This window comes from Gekko japonicus, unplaced genomic scaffold (assembly GCF_001447785.1).
Source record: "Gekko japonicus isolate JY-2015 unplaced genomic scaffold, Gekko_japonicus_V1.1 scaffold180, whole genome shotgun sequence".
Classification (NCBI taxonomy): Eukaryota; Metazoa; Chordata; class Lepidosauria; order Squamata; family Gekkonidae; genus Gekko; species Gekko japonicus.
Window position 1 is genome coordinate 214,632 of NW_015174278.1, and position 22,596 is coordinate 237,227.

The window sequence follows — 22,596 nt, forward strand, 5'->3', positions numbered from 1 at the left end:
CTGGTTGAATTCCACAGTTCTATTCCAAATGATGTTTCATATATGTGCTAAGAAAAAGGATCTTACTTGTTAGATGTCTTCTTGTATTTGTTGTAGAAAGTTATTTATTTGTAGAAATAAGCTTAGTTTCGATTCTCACAAAGTCTGGCAGACACAGCTTGGAAGCCAATATGGCAATTGCTCGGCTGGGGCATTGAGATGGACAAAAGACTCCAGAACCCAGCAGCTGCTAGAATCTGGTACTTTGTCAATTCTCCTGCTTCAGAGACCTCTCTCCTGAGGCCTCCCTAGGAAGTTTGGATAAACCAAACTCCCCCACACCATGCAATTCAAGTGGCTGCTGGAGCAGTGCTCCGTGTCAGGGTTCGATAGTCAGATCACACCACACAGCGCTTCATAAGAAGTATTCTGTTTATTGGAAGTTCCTAACTATGACAAGTGAATGTTTTTTGTCAGGAATGGCCCAAAGCAGCAGGGCACTCAAAGTTATAGTAGTTTCAAAACACCCCCCATTACAAGCAGAAGCCAATAAGCTTTGTGCATTGTGCGCACGTGCGGGAGAAAAGAGAGCGGGCAAAATAGGAACCGTTTGTTCCCAGCAGGTCAGGAGCAGCTTCCAGGATCAGAAAAGCATAAGCAGATAACATCCCAGACAGGAGACATCTTTAGTGTACCAGGCTGAGGAGAGAAGGATCACCCCCCCACACATTCCAGGGAAATGGCAGTGTTAACTGACACTTCCCAGCTCCACTCGATCATGCTGTGCTGAAACCGCTGCCTGTTAGCTTTCTTGACCATAGAAGTCATCACCTCCCACCTGCTGGCTTGTTATTAGAATTGTTGCTTAGGCTGGCAGAAGTGATTAGCTTGCAGCAGCTGAGAACTGTAATCTAAAGTGGTTGAGAGCTTGCAATTTAGAGATTTATCCTGGTAACAGCTTCCTATTGGCTAAATGGCTTTTCTTTCTTCACTGAGAACTTCAGCCCCACAAGAAAAAAATTTGCCCCACAAGCCACAAAATCCTGGCTATGGGCCTGCCCCAAAGGGCTTGGGGCTGGGGTACTGGAAGGACCACCTCCTTTCGTGCTGTCCAGTTTGCCAGCTAAGACCCTTTCCCCAAGCTCTGTTCTTTGTGGACCGCTCTGCTGAGATGAGCCAGAGCTTTTTCAGTGGTGGCACCTTGCTGTTGGAACATCCTCCTCCTTAAGACTTACCTGGCCTCCTACCTTACTATTCTGTAGGTGCCAGGCCAGAATCATTCTTTTCAAGTTGGCCTGCTTGTAACTTGAAGAGTGCTTCAGTCACTGAGTGTCATTTGAGGATTGCTTTAGTACTGATAATTCTTAGTCGTTGATGTTTTATTATTTTATTGTCTCATTTTTACTTTGTGAAAGCAGAAGTTATAAGGTTGCCAACTCCAGTTTTAGGCCTCATCAATGTTGCCAAACAACTCTCGAACAAATCAAAATGCTGTTACCCTGAGCAAGGCCCAGGAGATTACATTTTGAAAAGGGTAAAGGTCCCCTTGCTCGAAAGCCAGTCGAATCCGACTCTAGGGTCGCGATGCTCATCTCCGTTTCAAAGCCAAAGAGCCAGCGCTGTCCGAAGACATTTCCGTGGTCATGTGGCCAGCATGACTAAACACCAAGGCACACGAAACGCTGTTACCTTCCCACTGGAGTGGTACCTATTTATCTACTTGAAATTTCTTGCTTTCGAACTGCTAGGTTGGCAGGAAGGAGAAGGAGAAGGAGAAGGAGAAGGAGAAGGAGAAGGAGAAGGAGGAGAAGAAGGAGGAGAAGGAGAAGGAGGAGGAGGAGAAGGAGGAGAAGGAGGAGAAGGAGAAGAAGGAGAAGGAGAAGAAGGAGAAGAAGGAGAAGAAGGAGAAGGAGAAGAAGGAGAAGAAGGAGAAGAAGGAGAAGAAGGAGAAGAAGGAGAAGAAGGAGAAGAAGGAGAAGGAGAAGGAGAAGGAGAAGGAGAAGAAGAAGGAGGAGAAGGAGAAGGAGGAGGAGGAGAAGGAGGAGAAGGAGGAGAAGGAGAAGAAGGAGAAGGAGAAGAAGGAGAAGAAGGAGAAGAAGGAGAAGAAGGAGAAGGAGAAGGAGAAGGAGAAGGAGAAGAAGAAGAAGAAGAAGAAGAAGAAGAAGAAGAGATTGGATTTATACGCCGCCCTTCACTTGGAGTCTCAGAGCGGCTTACAAACTCCTTTCCCTTCCCCTCCCCACAACAGACACCCTGTGAGGTGGGTGGGGCTGAGAGAACTCTGAGACAAACTGCTCTTTTTCAAGGACAGCTGTGCCAGAGCTTGTGACTGACCCAAGGTCACATCAGCAGGTGCAAATGGAGGAGTGGGGAATCAAACCCGGTTCTCCCAGATTAGAGTCCGCGCACTTAACCACTACACCAAACTGGCTCTCCGTATTTCATGGCAGACCCCAAAATATGTTTATTTGTCTCAGGTATACAACTTTAGGAGAGAGGAAAACCCTCTTGAAATAGGGTTGCCAACTCGGGGTTAGGAAATTCCTGGAGATTTGGGAGCGGAATCTGGGTAGAATGGTGATTGGGGAGGGGAAAGGCTTCATAAGGTATAATGCCATAGAATTCACCTTCCAAAGCAGCCATTTTCTCCAAAGGAACTGCTCTTTGTGGTCTGGAAATCAGTTGTAATCCTGTGAGATCTCAAGGCCCTATTAGGAAGTTGGCCATTTCACCTCATTCTGTTGCATGATAGACCAGCCCGGGGGGGGGAAGCAATAATGCAGGGAAGTGGATTCCCTTGGAATAGGGTTGCCAACCTCCAGGCAGAGGCTGGAGGTCTCCTGATTATACCTGGTCTCCAGGTGACAGAGACCAGTTTACCTGGAGAAAAGGGCCACTTTGGAGGGTGGACTGCATGGTATTATACCCCACTGGAGTTTCTTCCCTCCCCAAATCCTGCTCTCCTCAGGCTCCATCCTCCAAATCTCCAGGTATTTCCCAACTCTGAGCTGGTATTGCCTGGCAATTCTACCTTGGAAAGCACCTAGAGATCACAACCAAAAGGACTGATGCTGTCTGCTCCCCAGTCAGTTCCAAGCAAGACTTGGCAATGTTTATAGCCCGGTCAGCTAAGAACAGGGGGAACGACTGGGTGGAGCCTGTGGGCCCAGTGCAGGCAGCTCAGCCTTTCTTCTGCAGCAGTGAGGGGTAGCTGAACATGGGCCAGGAAGCCACAGCTTCTATCCATGGTCATATCTGAAGCTTTTGGAAGTGGCTGGCTAGATGAAGTTGGCTGGGATATCCAGGGAAGCATAGCCTCTGTGGGTCAGTTCTTCCAGTCACACCTCTTTAACCCCTTTGTTTTAAGGGCTTGTTTAAATAGCTTTCTGTTTTTTACCTTGCTAAATTATTGTTTTAATTCAGTTGTACTCTAACGAGGCAGCATATAACTTCACTAAAATAAAATAAAAGTAAAAAGCAACACAGGCCAGAATTCAACAGGCAAAGCTTCTCACACCAGCTCTTCCTTGGGAAAAGCTATTGCCTATCCTACAAGCGTATTTATTTACTTCATTTATACCCTGGCTTTCTCCCCAGTGTGGATCCAACGCACCTTACAGCATTCTCCCCTCATCCATTTTATCCTCACAACAACCCTGCAAGCAGTGTTCCCTCTAAGCTGACTTAGTGCGAGCTAGCGCATAGTGTTTTAGCCTCCGGCTCACACATTTTTGTCTTAGCTCAGGACGGACGGCTCCAGAGCAAACTAATTTATGTAGTAGCCAAATCTCTTGCTCACAACTTTAATGTCAGTAGCTCACAAAGTAGAATTTTTGCTCACAGGACTCCACAGCTTAGAGGGAACATTGCCTGCAAGGTGGGTTAGGCTGGCCCAAGGTCGCCCAGAAGGCTTCCATAGCAGAGCAGATATTTGCACCTCCCTCCCCCCGGATCCTAGCCTGGCACTCGAACCACTCTGATGGTGTTAGATGCTGGAAGGAAATGTGGCTACCATTCCTGTAGCCACTGGTCTCCTTGTGTTTACAAGGTGTTTGCACCATCTACATAGTGCAGGTCCTTCTCCTAATGAAAATGAAGCCTGTGTCTTTGCCAGCTACCCTTTTCCTCCCTTGCTTCACCACCAGTGCTCCCTCCATTTCTCATCTGTTCTTGACATTTATAATGCAAGCTGTTTGGGGCAGTGACCTGCCATTTTTGCTCAGGTTCTGCTGTAAGAGCACCACCTACTCTTAAGCTTCTCTAGAGATCTTAAGGAAAGATATCTTATCCCAAACAATGTGCTCCTCTCCCACATACCATCAGGCACTCCAAAGAGTGGCAGCTAATACCCACACTGTGCAGCACCCAACTTGTGACCTGGAGCAACTGGCTCTCATAAACCAACTTGGCAGGTGCCATCTGCAGAGAAAAAATGGGATCCCTCGTCCTAGGACAAGAGGTACTCCACATTTGCCACACCGACCTTTGTGGAGCAGCATCTTCTGCTGGCCCTTTCCTGCTCTTCTGAATCTGCAGCCACAAGATCGGCTGCAAAACCAGCCAAGTGAAACTCTACTCTGCCTTTCCTCCTCCTCCTCCTCCTCCTCCTCCTCCTCCCCCTTCCCGCCTTTGCCACTCACCAAAAGGATTCCTTTCCCCTTGCACAACCTCAAAAAGACCACACCTACATTACTCAATTCAGCAGAGAAGGAAGCAGCTCATTGCGATTCAAGGAGCCCAGGATCCTTAGGTGCTTCTCTTGCCCAGATAGGAGAGAAAGTTTCATGGCATAAGCCCTCCAGCGTGGGGATTCCGACCTCACGGGGCAATTCCCTACTGCTGTTTTGGGTGAGGTCGACAGAACTGGGGGAAGGCCAAGGAAGGTTCTGAGCGGGTAAGTGGAATTTCACGTGTTACTACTGTGTTGAAGAGGGGTTTTGTAAGATAGCTAGCCAGCTGGACAGACAGACAGTGATTTCTTTTTTATTTGGAACAAAATAGTAGTGACCAGCCTGACATGTACAGTTAATGACAGATGTTTTCTATAAAAGCACAGTTAAAATGACTGATATATCGTAACCAACAAGTGGATCTGGATTGTTTCAACCAAACAGAGTTCAAATGATGTGTTTTTGACAGACAGACATACATTCTCAGGATTCAGTTTCTTGCTGTGGCTCTAGGTCGGCCTGGAAGAAATTTTTGCCACCTGCTTGCCAAGCAGCAAGCCCACTCCAGCTGTTGTTCAAATGAAAGGAAAGACGTTGTTTGAAGCCTGTAAGAAGGAAGACTCTGTTTCACCCTTTAAGTTGCTCGACTCACCTTACCTGTCGATAAGTTTTGTGAATGGGAAATCTGAAAAGAACAAACGAGGGGAAAAAAGTTAAGGCAGAAGTAATTCCGGGGAATTCAGGAGTTTGCAGGGCTGACAGGGACCTTGCTATCTTTTGGTATGAGCCAGACAAAGTTAGCTTGTTTAAGTACTTTTGATTTCAATCGGAGAATGTCAAGCATGACTTTCAACTTTTACATCGTTCTTTCTTTGTTTCCGAGCTGGGAGAGACTGCTAGTCAATCACTGGTATAGTCTTGGGAATATCTTTCCTTACAAAGGAAAGCGTTAGTGACTGGTACTATTTAGGGAGTGGAAAAAAAACTTATGGAGCAATGAATCTGTTTTGTTTTGTTTTCTGTGACGTGATGTGCTTTTGAAATATAGGGAACAAAAGACATCTGCTGGCCTTGGGGGTTTCTGAAATCAGTGTGTGTGTGAGAAGGAGAGATCATAGGGAAATATAATATTCATATATACGCATGCACACATATGTACAGAGAAAAGGGGGAAGACTCGTGGTGATTCTGTGAATTTATGGAAGGTCATAAATATGCATTCCTTAGGCCCCGGTCACGCGGGCAGGAAAATGCAGGGGGGGGAGCGTGGCTGTTTGCCCCGGAACAAAATAACGCGTGGCTGCGTGATCAGACGTCCCGTAGAGGTCCTGTCGAGGTCCCGTGGTTAGGGGGGAGGTGCCGATCACAGGACAATTCTGCGGCGCGGCAAAGAAGCAGCCTCTCTAGCAAAAGGCTCCGCAGGTTTAACCCCTTCCAGGGCTGCAGAGGAATGCAAACTGTGTCCTCCGTCCGGTCCCCTCCAGGAGGAGCTTCAGCCGGGCCGCCCTCCCGCCACACCCCCCCTCGCCCCCCTCCCCCTCTGCCGTCCAATGCAGAGAGTTCCTCTCGAGCAGACCGACCCAGGAGTGTGGGGGGGTACAGAATAGAGGAGGGGGCTGTGTTGTTTGTTTTTAAACGAAGTGTGCGCATGCGCCGTTGGGTGCTTGTGCACATCCCATGGAGACTTGGAAAAAAAACAGCCTTTTAGCGACGGGACATGGGCGGGCGCCGGATGCCACGACCTACCACCGGAAACGCGATCAGGCGCCCGCCCTTGCCCCGCGGTTTCCGGAAACTAGTACCTCGGAGGTACTAGTTTTTTACCCCGCATCTTCAGCGGGAAGCCTCGGGTTCGCCACGGGAACTCTACGCTTCCCAGATGTGGCGCTGTGATCGCACCCGGAAAATCCGCCTATCTTCCGTCTCTGTAGCGTGGCTAATGCTCCGTGTGACCGCAGCCTTAATTTTTTTTTCTCTGTGTGTGGGTACCATACACTGGATGACTGGCAACAGAATATGTGAATAACTCTCTTGGAAAGCTGAACACCTGGAGCTGCCTTATAATGAGCCAGGCCCTTGGTCTAGCAAGGTCAGTCTTCTCTATTCTGACGGGCGGCAGCTCCTCAGATTCTCAGGTGGAAGCCTTTTGCACCCTCTGCTACTTGATCTTTGTAACTGGAGATGCTGGGGATCGAACCTGGGACCTTCTGCATGCCAAGCAGATGCTCTGCCCCTGAGCTGCAGCCCCACTCCTAAAGGCACTGATCAGTGAACCTGTTCATTCATACCCACCAGTCATTGCTTCATGCTGGAATCACCACGTGATATTTCTGTGAAACCTGCTCTTCAAGATTCTTGCATTTACACTTCACTTATTTATTGACTTCAGATCTACCCTGCCTTTCTCCCCCATGAGAACTCAAAGCAGCTTACATCACTCTCCTCTCCATTATACCCTCACAACAATCCTGTAAGGTAGGTTAGGCTGAGAATGTTTGATTGCCCAGGGTCGTCCAGTAAGCTTCATTGGCAGAGTGGGGGTTTGAACCTGGGTCTCCCAGATCCAGGTCTGAAAGCGTAACCCACGGGTCCCCAACGTGGTACCCATGAGCACTGTGGCACCCACTGACAAATGTTTTTAGAAAGCGGGAAGGGCCTGGTGAGGCTTTTGCCCAGCAAGGCTTCTGATTGGCCATTGGAGATTTGATTGGCTGTGTAGATTTTTAAAAACATTGCTTTGGCAGCAGCTGTTACCAAAGCACAACAATCTTCACTGTGTGACTGAAAGTAAGCTGCAGCAGTGGCTGGCCTGTGCCTTATGTGGCAGCCACTTTGTGGCTGTGCCTAATACCTTGTGTCAGAATTCCAAAGGTACCCACAGGCTCAAAAAGATCAGGGGCCCGTGACCTAACCACTACACTACACTGGATTGCTTGACATAGTGCTTAATTTCCAAAATGTAAGACCTTATCTTAGGGTTGCCAACCCCCCCCCCCCCGGTTTGCCAGGGGTCCCCCGTTTTGGGAGGGGGTTCTACCCGCCGCCGGCGAAATGGCCGGTGGGGGAAGCCCCACGCCCAACACCCACAGCCACCCATCTCTCTCCCTTTAAGTGTGTGGAACCGTGTTTCCTCCCAAGCGCAAGCTTGCAGGGAAATGCCAGCTTCGTGCTCTTAAAAGGGAAACGCGGCTGCTCTTAAAGGGGAAATGCCGGCTCCTGCATTTAAAAGGGAAACGCCGGCTCCTTTAAGTGCAGGGAATTGCCGTTTCTGGAGATCTGGCGCACGGGTGGGGGGGCGGCGGACATCCCCAGCATGACATCATCACATCGGGGATGCCCCGCCCCCTCCAGGAACACCCCCAAAGTCCCCTGCTGGGGGTGGAAGTTGGACTTGGCAACCCTACCTTATCTGGAAGTCTCAACTGGAAGACTTGGAGCCTCATAGCCCCAATCCCAGCTGTACAAGGTCTGTTTTTTATTGGCAAAGAGAAAAAAGAGAAGCCTGTGCATGGTCAAGGATATTCTCTTATTTTTCCTATGTAGAGGGGCTGAGAACAGACCCAAGTGGACTGGCCATTTAACTTACACAGAAATTTCCCCATGGGCCACTGCCCTCGAGGGCCACTAGGGGCCTGGAACAAGCAGAGCTGAGCCCCAGCAACTCACCCAGTGCCTCGGGGACCACTTGGCTCTTCAGAATCAAGGACGATTGGTGTCAGGCCACCAGTTGCCACTTCCTGCAATGTCGCTGGCTTGTGGGCGGAGGCAGAGAGTGAGCCAATGGACGGAGTTGGCACTGCTGAGCTGAATGGCCCTGCTGCCCTGTGGCCTTGCAGTGTGTTCTGTCACAAGGGTCACTTGCTCAGAGTCATTTTGTGTCCACCACTGCTCACACAAGCCTTCCAAATAGGAGAGTGACCTGAAGCAGCAGCACACCATCAGAGACCAGTGCCCACTGACCCCCTTTGCAAAGTCCTAGGAATGGCCCTGCTGGATCCGACCAAACCTCCATCCAGGTTCCAGCTGTGGTCAGGCAGATGACCTTCAAGAAATGCACCAGCAGGCCCCGAAGGCAGCAGCCATCCTCCGCCACCTGGTACCCAAAGCCTTTGCACAGGGAGGCTCCATTTTACCCCTCCCTTTCAAATTTTGAAATGCTCTAACTAGCCACCATCAGCCTGTGACAGAGACTCCTAAGTTAGTGATGTGTTGGGTGAAGAAGTACTTCCTTTTGCTGCTCCTGAACCTACAATCAACTTCATTTGGGTGACAGAGGAGTCACAGAGGATGCTGAGCAAATCCTGCTGTGACCTAGTTCCTTTTGGCCCTGTTCTAGATCACGTACTGTGGCTCACTTACTTGAGTCAACGAGAGAGATTTAATATTTGAATTCCCCTTTTCTCTTCCTACAGCTGCTCTGCCTAATTTAGTTTATCACAGATCTCATGGCAAAAGACTTTAATGGCAGCAGAAAGGGCTTTATGATGAGTCTCACTAGGTACACTTCAGCACCCTTAGATGCACCCACCCACCCACAGATCTCGGGATACGACACCGTTATCCAAAGGAGTGCAGCTATATTAACTGTAAATCTGCAAACAGAGCCTATCTTTCCTTTTTGAGTTTTGAGATGCTTTAAAATTAGTAGTAATAGAACGATCTGGCTCAGCCTGAGTCTATCCAAGTTTGGAAACTAAGCAGGGTGGGCCACAATTAGTACTTGAATGGGACACCACCAAGGAAGACAGGAGTTGCTGTGCGGAAGAAAGCAATGGAAAACCACCTTTGCTCATCTCTGGCCTTGAACATCTGGGGTCACAATGAGTCAACTCCAACTTGGCAGCAGGTCAGGGGCCAGTTGTTAAAAAAAAAAAAACACTCCAACTTGGCAGCACATTATTTATTAGCAGCAGGAGGAGTAGGTGCTTTGAATACTCACAAAGCACTGCATAAATGCAAAACTTTGTTATTGCTAATAGGGAGCCTGAGAGAAGATGCTTCGGAGCATGGGTGGCTGAACTAGGGGGATTCGGATTTTGAGTGATCATATTCTTATTTTTGTTTTGTTTTTTCAAAACATTTTTATTAGGATATAATAACAGGTTAAACACGTTTTCAAATTGTCATACATCCTTTTCTCCTATCTCCCACCCCTTTCTTGGCTTCCCACAGTGCTCCAACCTCCAGCCCATATCTTAAATTTACTCCAAATCTCCCTATACCTTTATCACAATCTACCGGTAACATATCATTTTACTATTATTCCTATACATTAATCTTTTTTCTACTGTCATCTACCTTCAATAATTATCAAAGCAAATTAAATTGTTCTTAACATCCCAATATTTCTCTAAATATTCTTTAAAGTCTTTCCAATCTTCAAAGAACTCTTCCACGTCCAAATTATTAAGCTTCCTTGTTATTTTATCCATTTCAACCATAAAGAGCAATTTCTTTATCCATTCTTCTATTTCAGGAATTCTATCCTGCTTCCAGCATTGTGCATGAGTCATTCTGGCAGTTGTAATCATGTAACACATCAAAGTCCTTTTTGTCATATTAACTTTCTCCATTTTAAGTCCTAAAAGTAATATTTCTGGTTCTTTCTTAAACTTACATTTCACAATTTTCTCCATTTCAGCATGAACCTCATTCCAGAAGATTTTTGCCCTCTCACATGTCCACCACATATGATAAAACGAACCTTCTATCTTTTTACATTTCCAACATTTGTTTGACATACTGCTATTTATATTTGCGATCTTTTTTGGTGTCATATACCATCTATACATCATTTTATAACAATTTTCTTTTAAATTATTACACATTGATATTTTCATTGCATTTTTCCATAAAAATTCCCAATATGACATTTGTTCATATTAACTGCCCATTTTATCATCTGTTCCTTAACTATTTCGTCTTCTGTATACCGTTGTAACAATATCTTATACATTTTAGATATCAACTTTTTGCCCCCTCCCAGCCATAGTTTCTCAATATCATAATATTCATTCCTAAACCCAAAAGCTTTTTTATCTGTTTTAAACAAGTCTTGAATCTGTCTCTATTGTAACCAACCATACTTAAAGTCTAAATCTTCTTCTGCTTTCATTTCAAACGTCTTTCCCGCAGTCAGCAAGATGTCTTTATATTGCAACCAATCTTCTCCTCTGTGTATCGAAAAAGGTTTTATCACCTCTGCTGGAACTATCCATAGTGGTCTCTCTTCAGAGAAAAACCTTTTATACTTGATCCATGTATCAAATAATGCTCTTCTGATATAATGGTGCTTAAAAAAACTATCCGTTTTCGTTTTCCCATACCATAAATAGGCATGCCAACCAAACTTACAATCATGTCCTTCTAATGCCAACAGTTTTCTGTTGTCTAACATAATCCATTGTTGCAACCAGGTTAAACAAACAGCATCGTGATAGAGTCTAAAATTTGGTAATTGAAATCCACCTCTTTCTTTTGCATCACATAAAATCTTCATCTTAATCCTTGGTTTTTTCCCGGCCCATACAAACTTTGAAATTTCTTTTTGCCAAGCGTTTAAAATCTTTACATCTCTCACTATTGGGATTGTCTGAATCATATTCTTATTTCTGATTATGTAAGGTTGGCAAGGCACTTTGAATCCTGTGTTACGGGAGAAAAGGTGGCATATAAAATTGCTCAATAAATAATAAATGGCAGCCCTCCAACAAGAAGTGTATCACACAGCATTTCAGTTGCAAACTACTTTACAGATGTATTTATTTGTTTACTCCATTTTTACCCCCATCTTTCTCCTCAATGGGGACCCAAAGGGGCTTACATCGTTCTCCCCTCCACCATATTTGTCTTCACAACCACTCTGCGACGTAGGTTAGACTGAGAGGACTGTGCATATATGACTGGCCCAAAGTCACCCTGCCAGCCTCCAGGTGGGACCTGGGGATCCCCTGGAATTACAGCTCATCTCCAGATTACAGCAATCAGTTCCCCTGGAAAAAATGGATGCTTTGGAGGGTGGACTGTATGGCATTGTACCTCTCTGCTTCCTCCCCAGAATCCATCCCCAAATCTCCAGGAATTTCCCAACCTGGATCTGGCATTTCTACCCTCCATGCCCCACTGGTTGCCAGTGGAGTCCTGGCACCCTTACCCAGTGAGCTTCCATCTAAGAGTGGGGCTTAGAACCTATAACAAAAGCCCACGGAGGTAGGGATGTTACTATATATTGGATTCTTACACTGGAAACTGAGATTAGGAGAAAAGCAACTTGCCCAGCTTTCCAGAAAGAACCTTTGGAGAGGGACAGGATTTGCATTTGGGTCTCCCTGGTCCAAGCTCCATTCTCTATGCCCCCTGCTCTCACTGTGGGCCCTCCAGCCCACCACTGTGGATTCAAACCCCACTGAGAAACAGTAACCCAAGCAGGGCATGGCTGGCAGATGGGTTTGCACTGCTCCAGCATTTAAGAAGTTAACTGCACCTTCAGCAATAGACTGACAACTCACCTCCAGTGCACTCCCTTACCAGTAAACTCCCATTTAAGTACTGCCTGGAATGCAGGGAAAGCAGAGTTAAGAACCCAAGCAGGTTTGGGTGAGAGTAGAAAATGCTTCTGCGTTTCAAGAAGCGATGTGTTCGGAAGGCAGAGATTTAGGAAGAACAGGCTAGGAATTTAGGTATTTAGCTGGCTTTCAGGTACTAGAAGTGTAATTAAAAACAAATTAGGAGAAGTGTTGCCAACTTTTTTTTTTTTTTAATAACCCTGCTCCTACTTTTTGAACAGCAATTTCTGTGTTTTTAAATACAAAGGAGCAGGGCCAGCTTTAAAAGTTGACAATCCTAAAATGGGATATTCCTAGGATGGTAGTTTAAAATGCAGGGATAAGCCAAGCACAGCAAGGACAAAATCCAAGTGAGAGTTTTAAGAATGTCTGAGGAGGACAAGAAGGGCAGCATATTCTGCTTCTTGGCTTCATGGCTACCTGATCTGCAGACGTTCACATGCATTCATTCTTATATTCATTCTGACCTGCTGGTTTCTGCAGAACAAGCTGCTATTACTTTTTTGGGTCAGTTGGCAGCCTACAGGACCTACAGGTCATGGGTCAGCACTTCTCAGGAATTCAGTCTGATCTGATTCCCTCTCTTGCAAGTCCTTGGCTGCACCTCTAAGAGCACTCGCCTGGGGGTAAATAACAGACGTAAGTAGACCTGCTTAGGATTTCTTCTTAAATGCCATCAAGTCACAACCAATTTATGGTGACCTCAGCAAGAGGCTTTCAAGGCAAGGGAGAAGCAGCACTGGTTTTTACCACTACCTCCCTCTCCAGAGTCGTCCTTGGTGGTCTCCTTCCAAGTACCAATCTTGCTTAGCTTCTGAGATCTGATGAGATCAGGCTACACCATGCCACCTTCCCTCCCAGGACTGCTTCCTGTGCCCAGCAAATTGGACTGCAGGCAAGAGAAGGACTTAGTGACCTCCTTTGCAGCTCTGTGTATGGTTGCTAACCTCCAGGTGTGGGCTGGAGACAACTCCAGAATTATGACTGATCTCCAGACTACAGAGATCAGTTTCCCTGGAGAAAATGGCTGCTTTGGAGCGTGGACGCTGTGGCATTGTATCCCACTGCAGTCGCTCCCCTCCCCAAACCCCAGCCTCCCCAGGTTCAACCCCCAGACCTTCAGGAGTTTCCCAACCCGGAGTTGACAACCCAAGCTGAAAGCAGAATGGACTTTTTCTGTTACTCTGATGTTTGAAAGCTGATGAGAAATGGGTTAGTAAGAGCTGGTGTTAGGCTTGCCAAGTCCCCCCGGGGGGCGGGGAAAGCCCCGCCCCAGAGGCCCATTCCCCGCCGGCGGCAGATTGGGCCCTGGGGGGAACCCCACCCCGACGTGCACATCACCCGGAAGTGACGAGACCACGCCGGGCACGCTGGGGGCGGGGCCACGGTCATCCGAGGGAAAACTCCATGGGTTTCCCTCGGATGGTCGTGGCCCCGCCCCAGTGTGCCCGGCGTCATCACGTCATTTCTGGGTGATGTGCGTGCGGTGCGCACACACACGCACTCCAGCCGCCAGCCGGGAGTCCCCACTGCAGCTCAAAAAGCACTTGGCAACCCTAGCTGGTGTAGTGTAACAGTTAATGGGATGAGTCATAAATCCAGGACGTGCCCCATTCACATCTTGCCTTTGGTGTGAGCTTACTAGGGCATGGATCTAGCCAGTCTGTTGCACTAATTGAAACGTTTTCCTCCAGTAGGAGGGTTTAGGACCCAGTCTCCAATCTGCAATATAAGCATAATAAATTATTTATTTAAAACATGTATATGCCCCACCTTTCTCCCAACACAGTTGGGATCTCAGGTGGTGACAACGGTGCTTTATGAAGCAGTTATGCTGTAGCTGGGCTTTTGAAGTTGTTAATACCTTTTATGACCTTTTATGATTTTATTATATGCATGCCCATATTCCCCCAGAATTACAGAACAAGTGGTACCTGGGGATCCGCCAGAATTACAGATAATCTCTGGACTACACAGAACAGTTTCCCTGGACAAAATGGCTGCTTTGGACGGTGGACTCTATGACATTGCACCCCACTGAAGTCTGCGTCCTCCCCAGACTCCATCCCCAAATCTCCAGGAGTTTCCCAACCTGGATCTAGCAACCCTACCCCTCATCCCCCACCAGTGGCCAGGGAGCACCTAGCAACCCTGTTTTATTATGCTGTCCTCTGCCCAGGCCCGTAGCTAACAACCTTTTGCTCAGGGGGGCCATGTTTTTCTCAGGGGGCCCACCACCAATGTTCCCTCTAAGCTGTGGAGTTTTGTGAGCAAAACTTCTACTTTGTGAGCTACTGCCATTAAAGTTGTGAGAGAGCAATAAATTAGGGAGAGAGCTGCCACATAAATTAGTTTGCCAAGTATTGGGAAGGGGGCCCATTAAAATCACCAGGGGGCCGGGCCCCATGGGCCCCTGGTTAGCTACGGGCCTGCCTCTGCCTCAAGAAGAATCTCTGGAGAGGAACCATGGACATTTTAAAAAGGAACAAAGAGAAAGAAAACAAAAGTCACCACTGAGTATAATAATTAAAAAAGGTAGTTAAAGCACAGAATAAAAACAAAGAGGAACCCTGTTCGAACTGCCCCATAAAGTAGGGTTGCCAGCTCTGGGTTGGAGAATCCATGGAGATTTTGAAGGTGGAGCCTGGGAAGGGTGGGGTTTGGGGAAGGGGAGACTTCAGTGGGGTATAATGCCATACTGTCAGCCTTCCAAAGCAGCCATTTGCTCCCAGGGAATTGATCTCTGTCATCTGGAGGTCAACTGTAATCCCAAGAGATCTCCAGATACCACTTGTAGGTTGGAAACCCTACCCATAAGCTCCTTTACGCAGTTTGGGACTTCCCTCCCCCCAGATTTTTTTTATTTTTTCAATAAACAAGACAAACAAAAACAGACATAACACATACACATAAAATGGGGGTTACATATACTTATCTATATCAGCTACTTGTCACCTCCTGCAATGTTCACTACAAATATTATCAAAAATGGTTTTGCATAAGTATTTTGCATATTAATATGAAAGTGAAGTCTGTTATCACCCAAAGTGTGCATATGTCTATATTGTTTATTTGTAATAGTCTTCCAACCATTTATAAAATCTTGACCATGTATTATGGAATCTTCCTTCTTCTTATCCTCTCAAAATTAAAGTCAATTTGTCCATCTCAGCTGTTTCAAGAGTTTTGTATATCAGTTCTTCTTTAGAAGGTAGCTCGCTTTTTCTCCAATACTTAGCATATAAAACTCTTGCAGTAGTCACTACATGTATGATAAGGTAAAAATCTTGTCTTTTACAATTTTCTGGCATTACATTCAATAGAAATAGTTCAGGAGTAAATGGTACAGTATATTCTAACATTTTTTGTAAGATTTCGTGGATCCAAGACCAATACTTTTTAACTCTATCACAAGTCCACCACATATGGAAAATGTACTGAGAGAATTTTGGCATTTCCAACAATCATTTGATAGATCAGGATGACACTTTGTTAAAACATCTGGAGTTATATACCCTCCATAAAACATTTTATAAATATTTTCTTTTTACAAAACTCCTTGGTAATTTTTACATTTGTTTTCCATATCCGTAACCATTGATCTAAATCAATATTATGACCTAAGTTTTGTGCCCATTTAACCATACAGTCTTTAATTATTTCATCTTCTGTTTTATTTTCCAACATTATTAAGTACAGTTTTTAAAACATTTTTCCACAGTATATAACAATACTTTGTCAATTTCTATTATTTTTGAATAAAAACCTGGTTTTTTTAATCTTTGGCATATCTTGATTCTATTTGTACACTTTCTCACCAATTTAGGTCAACTTTTTGTTTTTTAATAGCTTCTAATGGTTTTAATTCATATTTGACATCCAGAAGATCCTCATTTTTTAACAGTGCACTTCATTGAAATAGATTTGGGTTGGTAAATGCTTCTAATGGTGAAACCCATGTTGGTATTTTAGTATACTTCTTCCCATAGCTTTAACAATACTCTTCTGACAAGGTGTTAGATGGCACTGGAGCACAAATCCCAGCAATCTCCCACTCAGCGATCCCAATGATCTCCCAATCAACCACCAAGGATAACAAGTAGCGTAGAGGCTCACTCCTGGCTCTCTCACCGCCGGCTGAAATCGCGTCGTCCTTATCGGCTCCCTCACTGCCGATTTTGGTTGCGCCGCCCCTCACCGACATCTCCGCTCTCCCATCCGTCTCGGGTTGGCCACCACAACAGCCGCTGTGCACCAGCCCCTGTGCCCTGGGTCTCACGCAGTTAAGCGACTCTGCAAGCCCCCGAAGCGCCCCGCTTGGGCCCGGCTACCAGTCGGGGTGCCCCGCGCTAGGTCAGACCCGGGCGCTCCCGGAGCTCCACCCAGCGTCCCCCGGTCGTGCTCTCACCATGCCGGGGGCAGCGGTGGGAACTCTGCAATGCCTCCTGCCCAGCTCCGCGGTTCCTAGGCTGCTGTGGGCCTCATCATGGGCAGGAGCCGCATCTACAGGCGCTGGCATCTCCAGTTCTTAGTTCTTAATTGCCATGTCCCTCCAGTGCTAAAATCCTGGGGTTTTCTACAGTAATCCATTCTCTTAACCACATCAATGAAGCTGCTCTATGATATAACTGCCAATCCAATAATGCAAATCCAGCTCTCTTTGGCATCTTGTAGAGTTTTCAGTTTTATTCTTGGTCTTTTGTTTTGCCATATAAAATGTTTTATTTTTATTTTATATTATTATTATTATTAGTAGTAGTAGTAGTAGTAGTAGTATCATCATCATCATCATCATCAATATTAATATTAATATTATATCCCGCCCTCCCCGCCGTAGTGGACTCAGGGCGACTAACAAACATATATAGATATATATATGAATGTATACATTTAAAACTCCAAAAACTCCAAAAATATGCTAAAAGCAAAGTTAAGGTAAGATTACAATATAAAACTATAACTACTCAACACATAACTATAATGAGAGATGGCGACGTTCTGTCAGCATTTGAATGGCCGCCTACAACCTAGTCCAGGCTCCTGCCAGGCTGTTAGTCATCCAGTTGGTGGTGATGTCGATGTTAGGGTGCTGCCTTAATGTCATTGCCCTATCAGTTTGTCTAGCTCTATAAAATATTTCTGGTTTTAAAAAATCGGAATTGTTTGGAATAGGTGGCACCCTGTCAGTTTGTCAAGCTCTATAAAATATTTCTGGTTTAAGGATCGGGATTGTTTGGAATAAAAAAATAAGCCTAGGTAAAATGTTGATTTTTATTGTAGCTATCCTTCCCATGAAGGATATTTGTAGATTTTTCCATCTTTCCAGATCTTTCTTAATTATATACAACTTATTTTGGAAATTATCTTCCATCAACGAGCGGCATTTATTTGAAATATTTATTCCCAAGTATTTCAAAAAAAATTAACTTCTAAACCTGAAAGTTGTTGTAGCTGTTGATTTTGGTCCTTAGTCATATTTTTTGTTAAGATTTTTGTTTTGTTAAAATTAATTTTCAATCCAGCCATCTGACCATAAGTTTTGTAAAGCTTTTAAAAGTTGCATAATAGAGTCAAGTGGGTTTTCTAATATGAAGACTAAATCATCTGCAAATGCTTGTAGTTTATATTCTTCTCCTCTTACTTTAAGTCCCTTAATATGTATATTTTCTCTAATCATATCATTCAATATTTCAAGTACAAATATGAACAGTAATGGAGAGAGTGGACAGCCTTGTCTTGTGCCTTTTTGTATTTCAACGTTTCTTGTTAAATCTCCGTTTACAAGAATCCTCACTTGTTGTTTAGTATAAATTGCTCTAACCATTGTAAAGAAATCTGTGCCACACTGTACAGATAATAATTGTTGCAGCATAAAGTTTCAAGAGACATTATCAAATGCTTTTTCAGCATCCAGAAAAATCAATGCTAACTGTTTTTCTGGATGTGCTTCAAAATAATCAATTACGTTCAATATAGTTATTACATTATTTCTCAATTGCCTTTTTGGTAAAAAGCCAGCTTGGTCTTGATGAATTATTTGTATTAAAACTATTTTCAATCTTTCAGTCAAAATAGATTTGTAGATCTTATAGTCTACATTTAGCAACGAAATGGGTCTATAATTTTTAACTTCTTTTTCATCTGTATTTGCTTATATATCAAAGTTATTAAGGCTTCATTCCAAGTTTCCGGTATTATACTTTCACTTGTTATATTTTGTATTTAAAGGTGAAACGTACACCTTCTGGAAAGAGCCATCTATATGCAGTTTCATTTTTTCACAAGGTAGATGTTAAGTCCATGTAGTCTTTCCTTTTCTTTCTCACTCTCAATGGGATTTCTTTCAAGATTTTTATCTCTGTATTTTCCACTTGTAGGGGAGTTACATTTGCAGATTTAAGGATTTCCTCTCTAAGATCGATTTTGTTAAATCTTACGTATACTTCTCCCGGAACATTATTTCTTTTGGCATATGCTGAGTTCATTCTAAAGGCCACATCAATCTCATTATGTACTTCCTCTTCATTATCTGTACCTATATATTTGGCCAAAATCTGCGCCATAACAGCCTTTATATTTTCATCTTTATTTTCTGGAATATTTTGAGACCTTAAAATATAGGAAGCTTTGTCCAATTCTACCCTAATAAAATCTTCTTCCATAGAATTCTGTTTGGAATTCTGTTTGGAATTCACTGATTGTAACTTCAGTTCCATCTTCTCTGCCTTAGCTTCCATCTGGTTTGTTGCTTTAGTTAGATCCAGGATTTCTTGTTTATTTTCTTTGAGTTGGTTTTTTCAAATTGGGATTCCATTTTCTGTATTAAATAATCTATTTTAGTCTGTATTGGTTCCACAGCAGCTAAAACAGCTGATTGCACTGCTGTTGTAATTTCAGCTTTAACCATTGAGTCCTGAATTATTGATTGCAAGTCTTTTAATGACACTTGTCCCAAACTGGAAGCAACAGATTTAGCTACTACAGGGGATGTGCCCTGAAGTTTCTTTTTTGAGTCTAGACCACCAGCCATATTAAAAGTGCCTCAGTTCCTCTTCCAATAAACACCTGTAAAGCCAAACAGTTGTTATATTTGTATAACAATTTTTGTTATAGTCACACAATATTTAAAAGCTTTCTCAGTAGTTCCCAGTAGATCAAAGGAAATTATCAATTGTATATAGTACACAATATATTTTCAAAGATAGCTACAGAACCAAAAACCTTTCCCAGCATCTCAGAGAGAATTATCAACCATTTACAAATAGTCTTGGCACAAAACCTAAATGTAATCGCTTACACAGAGATAAAACCAAACACTGCTGGATTTATAGTTTGGGGTTTGGGGAAAAAAGAGAGGAGTCAGTTCCAAGGTGTTTTTAAGTTCCTTTCTCTCTTGTCTTTCAAAAAAGATCCAGAATAAGTGCTTATGTTGTAATCCACTAGATATTAGTTTAAAATATAAGGAAAAAACCCAGTTAGAAAGCCCTTTTATAAATCCACATGAAGGAAAGACACATCCAGAGGAAGGGAAAAATGAACACTCCCAGAAAATGAAAAAATAAAAAATATAAGATTATCCAACAAACTGTTATAATCCACAATAGGGTCTTGACAAAATAGGTTTAACTGTAAATCCAGAAAAGTAGTGAGAAATCCAATTGGTAGAGCTTTAGCCATAAAAAAATTATAATAATTCATTTAATGCAAAAGGAGAATATTGTAATCCAGATGAAGGTTTTACAAAGTCTGGAAACTCTTAAAAGGCTTTTAATTGTCAAATTTCTGCTCAGCCCATAGCAGAGTTGAGCTCTTTTTCCTTTCTTTTGTTAGCCAGTTTAAGCAAAAGAGGTTGGGAGGAAAGGAATTCTTCACTACTCTGTCTTCATAGTTCCAAATCTAAAGGGGCTACTCTGTAGGGAGTCTCTGATGTGCATACTCACGGTGTAAATCGTCAGCAGTCTAGGTGATGTTCCTGCTTCTCCCCCCTCACCCAGGAAGTCACAACTTTGCGTCCATAGCTGTCATGGACGCCCTCAAGCAGTTCCTGCATCACGATGATCCGGACCCTCATCCGCTTGTTGCCACTCACGGGGGGGGGGGGGACCAGATGCTCTGCACTGAGCTCCTCTTTGGGGAGCTCAGTGGAGTCCGGGTAGCCCAAACTCCACTAAAAGAACAGTTAATCCGGCGGCTTCACAAAGGAGATTCCCGAGAGCCGGCTGTCTGCATTGCACCGAAACCTGGCCACAGTTTGGGTCTTAAGGCCTCAAGAGAAGAACCCCCAAGGGTGCCTACCTGTTCCAAAACAGTGGGGCAGCAAAAGGGGGGGCTGGTATGTAATGTTTAAGGTTGCCAACCTCCAGGTGGGGCCTGAAGATCTCTTGGAATTACAGCTGATCTACAGAGAAAGGCAGCTTCAGAGGATACACTGTATGGCATCACATACCTGCTGAGCAACCTCCCAAACCCCACGCTCCCCAGGTTCAACCCCCAAATCTTCAGGAATTTCCCAACCCAGAGTTGGCAGCTGAGACCAGATCTCTGAGAGCATGGAGTCTGTTTGGAGACAGCCATGCAGGTTCATAATGGGAGAGAGCATTATCCTGGCCTGCCGGGTTCTTGTGACAGGAATGAAAAGGCAATGGCCTGCACCCCACCCCTCAGCTCAGCAAAGCCTGTGGCCTTCCTCCAACCTAAGAAGCTTTCCGCCAACTTAAGTGGCTCTTCAAAGGGCAGAAGGATTCTAACTTTGCTGAGAGGGGGAGGGGGAAATTCAGGTCAGTTTATCTGAAGTGGTTTGAAAAACACTCCATCAATACCAAGCCTTTTGACACTACTTAACTCTGGATAACATGCCCTTGGCTTCTCACTAATTGTGGTGCGCAAATCACAATTGCCTGTAAGAAAATGAGCATGCGTCTTTGTTGGAAAAATTAGCAGAGCGCTAAAAGCACAGTGGAATAAAGGAATCACATAGTCATGCATGTTTCGTTATAAAGAAAGCTTTACTAGAAAGAAATAAAGGGAAGGGGTTACATTGGAATGGAAAAGAATAAACAGTCTAACTAGGGTCTCCTGATGTAAACATCATCTTGTCTTGTGATTTCAAGAACAACAAAAAGGAAAGTTCCCCCCAAAGTCCCCCCAAATGAGTATGTGACAAACAACATGTAACTTTTTCTAAGTTATTGATTAGGCAATAGGAAATCTTAGATCACCTCATTAGGAATAGTACATCGTCCTTCTCTGTCAGGAACATCTACACGGAGTCTAATTGGTTCTATGCTAACTAACTGCTATTTGTAAACACAAACAACAGATTAACTCTTTCATGACAGAACTGCAGACACTTGCATATTCCAACAGTCTTTCCCAAGTACAGGTTGCATGAATGCAAATGCTGCAACAAATAAAAATTCTATACTATTCATATGGACCTGAGAAATACAGAAGGAGGAAACTGAGTTATAGGGACTCTGGGGCAAGTGATGCTCTGTCATCTTGGTGCTTGGGGGGGGTCAACAGTGGACCTTCTGATGGCACTGGTATTTCTGGCCACTGTGTGATAGAGAGTGTTGGACTGGATGGGCCTTTGGCCTGATCCAACATTGGCATCTCTTATGTTCTTATGTTCTTATGATTGCACCCCTGACTAATACAAAATCAGAAAGTGACCCAGTACTTTGCTCCCATATATTACACCCAATCACCTAAAGGTCTCCAGTTGCCATCTTCCCAGCCTACGCCCTGTACTGTGTGTTTAAGATTGTCCTAATTTGCAAACATTAGCAGGTGAGAATTCTTGTCTCTATACTTTGGCCCCTGCCACACGGCAGGACGCGCCGCCGATCCCACAGCCCAGCTCGAGGCACTCCAATGGATGCAACCACCTAGATAGGTAGTTCTTTTTTACGGCACAGTATCGGCATTTGGGATGGATCAGGGACGGAGACGGCACACTCCCCAGATGTTGAGGTGGGATCGCGCCCGTTTGCTCCGCCCCTGTTCCGTCCCGCTCCCGGCCCAAATGGGCTCGTATGAACAGGGCCTTTGAAAAGCTTTGCTTGCAAACCAAATTTGGTGTATTGGCTAGAATGCTGGAGTATGATCTGGGAAATCTGGGGTTTGCCATGGATGCTCACAGGGTAATCTTGGGCCAGTCTCAGCCTAACCTGCCTTCTAGGGTTGTTGTGAAGATAAAATGAAGCCAATTATTAATCAAGTTCTTGTCTAGTAATCCAAATAACTGATCTTTGATATGAATTGCTCTGCTTTTCATGTGTGCGTAAAAAAAATGTTTTAAGTCATTTTTAACATTTTGTGAGAAGTCTGGTGCTTCTAAAACAGAGACTTTGGATCTTGGCCACTGTTTCTGCAGGTGC

General features: G+C 44.5%; 1 protein-coding gene across 1 annotated transcript in view; it reads left to right on the plus strand.

Annotated features, from left to right (window-relative positions):
- The first annotated feature begins 4,715 nt into the window (after positions 1–4,715).
- The window catches only part of GJB3 (gap junction protein beta 3), a 49,724-nt gene continuing 31,843 nt past the window's right edge, over positions 4,716–22,596 (plus strand). Inside the window, exon 1 of the mRNA XM_015423826.1 lies at positions 4,716–4,873. The gene's annotated coding sequence lies outside the window, so the exon portion shown is untranslated. The remainder of the gene's footprint in view (positions 4,874–22,596) is intronic.